Here is a 10,000-nt window from a genome sequence, read left to right as displayed (position 1 = left end):
CAGTCTCCCATCCCAGTACTAACCAGGCCCTACCCTTCTTAGCTTCCGAGATCAGACGGGATCGGGCGTTTTTAAGGTGGTATGGCTGTAGGCAACAACCAGTACGATGGCAATGCTTCTTATATGACTAATTGGATAGATAGATAGATAGATAGATAGATAGATAGATAGATAGATAGATAGATAGATAGATAGATAGATAGATAGATAGATAGATAGATAGATAGATAGATAGAAAGAAAGAAAGAAAGACAAGTAGAGTATTGGTCTTGTTGAAATCTCATGATATTTCAAACATATTTCACCAGTTTTCTACCACTTGGAAAAAAGCTTACAGCACCTGGTATTCCTAAGCAGTCTCCCATCCCAGTACTAACCAGGCCCTACCCTTCTTAGCTTCCGAGATCAGACGGGATCGGGCGTTTTTAAGGTGGTATGGCTGTAGGCAACAACCAGTACGATGGCAATGCTTCTTATATGACTAATTGGATAGATAGATAGATAGATAGATAGAAAGAAAGACAAGTAGAGTATTGGTCTTGTTGGAATCTCATGATATTTCAAACATATTTCACCAGTTTTCCACCACTTGGAAAAAAGCTTACAGCACCTGGTATTCCTAAGCAGTCTCCCATCCCAGTACTAACCAGGCCCTACCCTTCTTAGCTTCCGAGATCAGACGGGATCGGGCGTTTTTAAGGTGGTATGGCTGTAGGCAACAACCAGTACGATGGGAATGGTTCTTATATGACTAATTGGATAGATAGATAGATAGATAGTTAGATAGATAGATAGATAGATAGAAAGAAAGAAAGAAAGACAAGTAGAGTATTGGTCTTGTTGAAATCTCATGATATTTCAAACATATTTCACCAGTTTTCTACCACTTGGAAAAAAGCTTACAGCACCTGGTATTCCTAAGCAGTCTCCCATCACAGTACTAACCAGGCCGTACCCTTCTTAGCTCCCGAGATCAGACGGGATCGGGCATTTTTAAGGTGGTATGGCTGTAGGCAACAACCAGTACGATGGCAATGGTTCTTATATGACTAATTGGATAGATAGATAGATAGATAGATAGATAGATAGATAGATAGATAGATAGATAGATAGATAGATAGATAGATAGATAGATAGATAGATAGATAGAAAGAAAGAAAGAAAGACAAGTAGAGTATTGGTCTTGTTGAAATCTAATGATATTTCAAACATATTTCACCAGTTTTCTACCACTTGGAAAAAAGCTTACAGCACCTGGTATTCCTAAGCAGTCTCCCATCCCAGTACTAACCAGGCCCTACCCTTCTTAGCTTCCGAGATCAGACGGGATCGGGCGTTTTTAAGGTGGTATGGCTGTAGGCAACAACCAGTACGATGGCAATGCTTCTTATATGACTAATTGGATAGATAGATAGATAGATAGATAGATAGATAGATAGATAGATAGATAGATAGATAGATAGATAGATAGATAGATAGATAGATAGATAGATAGATAGATAGAGATGAAAGAAAGAAAGAAAGACAAGTAGAGTATTGGTCTTGTTGAAATCTCATGATATTTCAAACATATTTCACCAGTTTTCTACCACTTGGAAAAAAGCTTACAGCACCTGGTATTCCTAAGCAGTCTCCCATCCCAGTACTAACCAGGCCCTACCCTTCTGAGCTTCCGAGATCAGACGGGATCGGGCGTTTTTAAGGTGGTATGGCTGTAGGCAACAACCAGTACGATGGCAATGCTTCTTATATGACTAATTGGATAGATAGATAGATAGATAGATAGATAGATAGATAGATAGATAGATAGATAGATAGATAGATAGATAGATAGATAGATAGATAGATAGATAGATAGATAGATAGATAGATAGATAGATAGATAGATAGATAGATAGAAAGAAAGAAAGAAAGACAAGTAGAGTATTGGTCTTGTTGAAATCTCATGATATTTCAAACATATTTCACCAGTTTTCTACCACTTGGAAAAAAGCTTACAGCACCTGGTATTCCTAAGCAGTCTCCCATTCCAGTACTAACCAGGCCCTACCCTTCTTAGCTTCCGAGATCAGACGGGATCAGGCGTTTTTAAGGTGGTATGGCTGTAGGCAACAACCAGTACGATGGCAATGCTTCTTATATGACTAATTGGATAGATAGATAGATAGATAGATAGATAGATAGATAGATAGATAGATAGATAGATAGATAGATAGATAGATAGATAGATAGATAGATAGATAGATAGATAGATAGATAGATAGATAGAAAGAAAGAAAGAAAGACAAGTAGAGTATTGGTCTTGTTGAAATGTCATGATATTTCAAACATATTTCACCAGTTTTCTACCACTTGGAAAAAAGCTTACAGCACCTGGTATTCCTAAGCAGTCTCCCATTCCAGTACTAACCAGGCCCTACCCTTCTTAGCTTCCGAGATCAGACGGGATCGGGCGTTTTTAAGGTGGTATGGCTGTAGGCAACAACCAGTACGATGGCAATGCTTCTTATATGACTAATTGGATAGATAGATAGATAGATAGATAGATAGATAGATAGATAGATAGATAGATAGATAGATAGATAGATAGATAGATAGATAGATAGATAGATAGATAGATAGATAGAAAGAAAGAAAGAAAGACAAGTAGAGTATTGGTCTTGTTGAAATCTCATGATATTTCAAACATATTTCACCAGTTTTCTACCACTTGGAAAAAAGCTTACAGCACCTGGTATTCCTAAGCAGTCTCCCATCCCAGTACTAACCAGCCCCTACCCTTCTTAGCTTCCGAGATCAGACGGGATCGGGCGTTTTTAAGGTGGTATGGCTGTAGGCAACAACCAGTACGATGGCAATGCTTCTTATATGACTAATTGGATAGATAGATAGATAGATAGATAGATAGATAGATAGATAGATAGATAGATAGATAGATAGATAGATAGATAGATAGATAGATAGATAGATAGATAGATAGATAGATAGATAGATAGATAGATAGATAGAAAGAAAGAAAGAAAGACAAGTAGAGTATTGGTCTTGTTGAAATCTAATGATATTTCAAACATATTTCACCAGTTTTCTACCACTTGGAAAAAAGCTTACAGCACCTGGTATTCCTAAGCAGTCTCCCATCCCAGTACTAACCAGGCCCTACCCTTCTTAGCTTCCGAGATCAGACGGGATCGGGCGTTTTTAAGGTGGTATGGCTGTAGGCAACAACCAGTACGATGGCAATGCTTCTTATATGACTAATTGGATAGATAGATAGATAGATAGATAGATAGATAGATAGATAGATAGATAGATAGATAGATAGATAGATAGATAGATAGATAGATAGATAGATAGATAGATAGATAGATAGAAAGAAAGAAAGAAAGACAAGTAGAGTATTGGTCTTGTTGAAATCTCATGATATTTCAAACATATTTCACCAGTTTTCTACCACTTGGAAAAAAGCTTACAGCACCTGGTATTCCTAAGCAGTCTCCCATCCCAGTACTAACCAGGCCCTACCATCCTTAGCTTCCGAGATCAGACGGGATCGGGCGTTTTTAAGGTGGTATGGCTGTAGGCAACAACCAGTACGATGGCAATGCTTCTTATATGACTAATTGGATAGATAGATAGATAGATAGATAGATAGATAGATAGATAGAAAGAAAGACAAGTAGAGTATTGGTCTTGTTGGAATCTCATGATATTTCAAACATATTTCACCAGTTTTCCACCACTTGGAAAAAAGCTTACAGCACCTGGTATTCCTAAGCAGTCTCCCATCCCAGTACTAACCAGGCCCTACCCTTCTTAGCTTCCGAGATCAGACGGGATCGGGCGTTTTTAAGGTGGTATGGCTGTAGGCAACAACCAGTACGATGGGAATGGTTCTTATATGACTAATTGGATAGATAGATAGATAGATAGTTAGATAGATAGATAGATAGATAGAAAGAAAGAAAGAAAGACAAGTAGAGTATTGGTCTTGTTGAAATCTAATGATATTTCAAACATATTTCACCAGTTTTCTACCACTTGGAAAAAAGCTTACAGCACCTGGTATTCCTAAGCAGTCTCCCATCCCAGTACTAACCAGGCCCTACCCTTCTTAGCTTCCGAGATCAGACGGGATCGGGCGTTTTTAAGGTGGTATGGCTGTAGGCAACAACCAGTACGATGGCAATGCTTCTTATATGACTAATTGGATAGATAGATAGATAGATAGATAGATAGATAGATAGATAGATAGATAGATAGATAGATAGATAGATAGATAGATAGATAGATAGATAGATAGATAGATAGATAGATAGATAGATAGATAGAAAGAAAGAAAGAAAGACAAGTAGAGTATTGGTCTTGTTGAAATCTCATGATATTTCAAACATATTTCACCAGTTTTCTACCACTTGGAAAAAAGCTTACAGCACCTGGTATTCCTAAGCAGTCTCCCATCCCAGTACTAACCAGGCCCTACCCTTCTTAGCTTCCGAGATCAGACGGGATCGGGCGTTTTTAAGGTGGTATGGCTGTAGGCAACAACCAGTACGATGGCAATGCTTCTTATATGACTAATTGGATAGATAGATAGATAGATAGATAGATAGATAGATAGATAGATAGATAGATAGATAGATAGATAGATAGATAGATAGATAGATAGATAGATAGATAGATAGATAGATAGATAGATAGATAGATAGAAAGAAAGAAAGAAAGACAAGTAGAGTATTGGTCTTGTTGAAATCTCATGATATTTCAAACATATTTCACCAGTTTTCTACCACTTGGAAAAAAGCTTACAGCACCTGGTATTCCTAAGCAGTCTCCCATTCCAGTACTAACCAGGCCCTACCCTTCTTAGCTTCCGAGATCAGACGGGATCAGGCGTTTTTAAGGTGGTATGGCTGTAGGCAACAACCAGTACGATGGCAATGCTTCTTATATGACTAATTGGATAGATAGATAGATAGATAGATAGATAGATAGATAGATAGATAGATAGATAGATAGATAGATAGATAGATAGATAGATAGATAGATAGATAGATAGAAAGAAAGAAAGAAAGACAAGTAGAGTATTGGTCTTGTTGAAATCTAATGATATTTCAAACATATTTCACCAGTTTTCTACCACTTGGAAAAAAGCTTACAGCACCTGGTATTCCTAAGCAGTCTCCCATCCCAGTACTAACCAGGCCCTACCCTTCTTAGCTTCCGAGATCAGACGGGATCGGGCGTTTTTAAGGTGGTATGGCTGTAGGCAACAACCAGTACGATGGCAATGCTTCTTATATGACTAATTGGATAGATAGATAGATAGATAGATAGATAGATAGATAGATAGATAGATAGATAGATAGATAGATAGATAGATAGATAGATAGATAGATAGATAGATAGATAGATAGATAGATAGATAGATAGATAGAAAGAAAGAAAGAAAGAAAGACAAGTAGAGTATTGGTCTTGTTGAAATCTCATGATATTTCAAACATATTTCACCAGTTTTCTACCACTTGGAAAAAAGCTTACAGCACCTGGTATTCCTAAGCAGTCTCCCATCCCAGTACTAACCAGGCCCTACCCTTCTTAGCTTCCGAGATCAGACGGGATCGGGCGTTTTTAAGGTGGTATGGCTGTAGGCAACAACCAGTACGATGGCAATGCTTCTTATATGACTAATTGGATAGATAGATAGATAGATAGATAGATAGATAGATAGATAGATAGATAGATAGATAGATAGATAGATAGATAGATAGATAGATAGATAGATAGATAGATAGATAGATAGAAAGAAAGAAAGAAAGACAAGTAGAGTATTGGTCTTGTTGAAATCTCATGATATTTCAAACATATTTCACCAGTTTTCTACCACTTGGAAAAAAGCTTACAGCACCTGGTATTCCTAAGCAGTCTCCCATTCCAGTACTAACCAGGCCCTACCCTTCTTAGCTTCCGAGATCAGACGGGATCAGGCGTTTTTAAGGTGGTATGGCTGTAGGCAACAACCAGTACGATGGCAATGCTTCTTATATGACTAATTGGATAGATAGATAGATAGATAGATAGATAGATAGATAGATAGATAGATAGATAGATAGATAGATAGATAGATAGATAGATAGATAGATAGATAGATAGATAGATAGATAGATAGATAGAAAGAAAGAAAGAAAGACAAGTAGAGTATTGGTCTTGTTGAAATCTCATGATATTTCAAACATATTTCACCAGTTTTCTACCACTTGGAAAAAAGCTTACAGCACCTGGTATTCCTAAGCAGTCTCCCATCCCAGTACTAACCAGCCCCTACCCTTCTTAGCTTCCGAGATCAGACGGGATCGGGCGTTTTTAAGGTGGTATGGCTGTAGGCAACAACCAGTACGATGGCAATGCTTCTTATATGACTAATTGGATAGATAGATAGATAGATAGATAGATAGATAGATAGATAGATAGATAGATAGATAGATAGATAGATAGATAGATAGATAGATAGATAGATAGAAAGAAAGAAAGAAAGACAAGTAGAGTATTGGTCTTGTTGAAATCTAATGATATTTCAAACATATTTCACCAGTTTTCTACCACTTGGAAAAAAGCTTACAGCACCTGGTATTCCTAAGCAGTCTCCCATCCCAGTACTAACCAGGCCCTACCCTTCTTAGCTTCCGAGATCAGACGGGATCGGGCGTTTTTAAGGTGGTATGGCTGTAGGCAACAACCAGTACGATGGCAATGCTTCTTATATGACTAATTGGATAGATAGATAGATAGATAGATAGATAGATAGATAGATAGATAGATAGATAGATAGATAGATAGATAGATAGATAGATAGATAGAAAGAAAGAAAGAAAGAAAGACAAGTAGAGTATTGGTCTTGTTGAAATCTCATGATATTTCAAACATATTTCACCAGTTTTCTACCACTTGGAAAAAAGCTTACAGCACCTGGTATTCCTAAGCAGTCTCCCATCCCAGTACTAACCAGGCCCTACCATCCTTAGCTTCCGAGATCAGACGGGATCGGGCGTTTTTAAGGTGGTATGGCTGTAGGCAACAACCAGTACGATGGCAATGCTTCTTATATGACTAATTGGATAGATAGATAGATAGATAGATAGATAGATAGATAGATAGAAAGAAAGACAAGTAGAGTATTGGTCTTGTTGGAATCTCATGATATTTCAAACATATTTCACCAGTTTTCCACCACTTGGAAAAAAGCTTACAGCACCTGGTATTCCTAAGCAGTCTCCCATCCCAGTACTAACCAGGCCCTACCCTTCTTAGCTTCCGAGATCAGACGGGATCGGGCGTTTTTAAGGTGGTATGGCTGTAGGCAACAACCAGTACGATGGGAATGGTTCTTATATGACTAATTGGATAGATAGATAGATAGATAGTTAGATAGATAGATAGATAGATAGAAAGAAAGAAAGAAAGACAAGTAGAGTATTGGTCTTGTTGAAATCTAATGATATTTCAAACATATTTCACCAGTTTTCTACCACTTGGAAAAAAGCTTACAGCACCTGGTATTCCTAAGCAGTCTCCCATCCCAGTACTAACCAGGCCCTACCCTTCTTAGCTTCCGAGATCAGACGGGATCGGGCGTTTTTAAGGTGGTATGGCTGTAGGCAACAACCAGTACGATGGCAATGCTTCTTATATGACTAATTGGATAGATAGATAGATAGATAGATAGATAGATAGATAGATAGATAGATAGATAGATAGATAGATAGATAGATAGATAGATAGATAGATAGATAGATAGATAGATAGATAGATAGATAGATAGATAGAAAGAAAGAAAGAAAGACAAGTAGAGTATTGGTCTTGTTGAAATCTCATGATATTTCAAACATATTTCACCAGTTTTCTACCACTTGGAAAAAAGCTTACAGCACCTGGTATTCCTAAGCAGTCTCCCATCCCAGTACTAACCAGGCCCTACCCTTCTTAGCTTCCGAGATCAGACGGGATCGGGCGTTTTTAAGGTGGTATGGCTGTAGGCAACAACCAGTACGATGGCAATGCTTCTTATATGACTAATTGGATAGATAGATAGATAGATAGATAGATAGATAGATAGATAGATAGATAGATAGATAGATAGATAGATAGATAGATAGATAGATAGATAGATAGATAGATAGATAGATAGAAAGAAAGAAAGAAAGACAAGTAGAGTATTGGTCTTGTTGAAATCTCATGATATTTCAAACATATTTCACCAGTTTTCTACCACTTGGAAAAAAGCTTACAGCACCTGGTATTCCTAAGCAGTCTCCCATTCCAGTACTAACCAGGCCCTACCCTTCTTAGCTTCCGAGATCAGACGGGATCAGGCGTTTTTAAGGTGGTATGGCTGTAGGCAACAACCAGTACGATGGCAATGCTTCTTATATGACTAATTGGATAGATAGATAGATAGATAGATAGATAGATAGATAGATAGATAGATAGATAGATAGATAGATAGATAGATAGATAGATAGAAAGACAAGTAGAGTATTGGTCTTGTTGAAATCTCATGATATTTCAAACATATTTCACCAGTTTTCTACCACTTGGAAAAAAGCTTACAGCACCTGGTATTCCTAAGCAGTCTCCCATTCCAGTACTAACCAGGCCCTACCCTTCTTAGCTTCCGAGATCAGACGGGATCGGGCGTTTTTAAGGTGGTATGGCTGTAGGCAACAAACAGCACGATGGCAATGCTTCTTATATGACTAATTGGATAGATAGATAGATAGATAGATAGATAGATAGATAGATAGATAGATAGATAGAAAGAAAGACAAGTAGAGTATTGGTCTTGTTGGAATCTCATGATATTTCAAACATATTTCACCAGTTTTCCACCACTTGGAAAAAAGCTTACAGCACCTGGTATTCCTAAGCAGTCTCCCATCCCAGTACTAACCAGGCCCTACCCTTCTTAGCTTCCGAGATCAGACGGGATCGGGCGTTTTTAAGGTGGTATGGCTGTAGGCAACAACCAGTACGATGGGAATGGTTCTTATATGACTAATTGGATAGATAGATAGATAGATAGATAGATAGATAGATAGGTAGATAGATAGATAGATAGATAGATAGATAGATAGATAGATAGATAGATAGATAGATAGATAGAAAGAAAGAAAGAAAGACAAGTAGAGTATTGGTCTTGTTGAAATCTCATGATATTTCAAACATATTTCACCAGTTTTCTACCACTTGGAAAAAAGCTTACAGCACCTGGTATTCCTAAGCAGTCTCCCATCACAGTACTAACCAGGCCCTACCCTTCTTAGCTTCCGAGATCAGACGGGATCGGGCGTTTTTAAGGTGGTATGGCTGTAGGCAACAACCAGTACGATGGCAATGCTTCTTATATGACTAATTGGATAGATAGATAGATAGATAGATAGATAGATAGATAGATAGATAGATAGATAGATAGATAGATAGATAGATAGATAGATAGATAGATAGATAGATAGATAGATAGATAGATAGATAGATAGATAGAAAGAAAGAAAGAAAGAAAGACAAGTAGAGTATTGGTCTTGTTGAAATCTCATGATATTTCAAACATATTTCACCAGTTTTCTACCACTTGGAAAAAAGCTTACAGCACCTGGTATTCCTAAGCAGTCTCCCATTCCAGTACTAACCAGGCCCTACCCTTCTTAGCTTCCGAGATCAGACGGGATCAGGCGTTTTTAAGGTGGTATGGCTGTAGGCAACAACCAGTACGATGGCAATGCTTCTTATATGACTAATTGGATAGATAGATAGATAGATAGATAGATAGATAGATAGATAGATAGATAGATAGATAGATAGATAGATAGATAGATAGATAGATAGATAGAAAGAAAGAAAGAAAGAAAGACAAGTAGAGTAATGGTCTTGTTGAAATCTCATGATATTTCAAACATATTTCACCAGTTTTCTACCACTTGGAAAAAAGCTTACAGCACCTGGTATTCCT

This window comes from Blennius ocellaris (assembly GCF_963422515.1).
Source record: "Blennius ocellaris genome assembly, chromosome: 23".
Taxonomy (NCBI): domain Eukaryota; kingdom Metazoa; phylum Chordata; class Actinopteri; order Blenniiformes; family Blenniidae; genus Blennius; species Blennius ocellaris.
The sequence above is the reverse complement of the archived record's forward strand: the minus strand, read 5'-3'. Positions refer to the sequence as shown.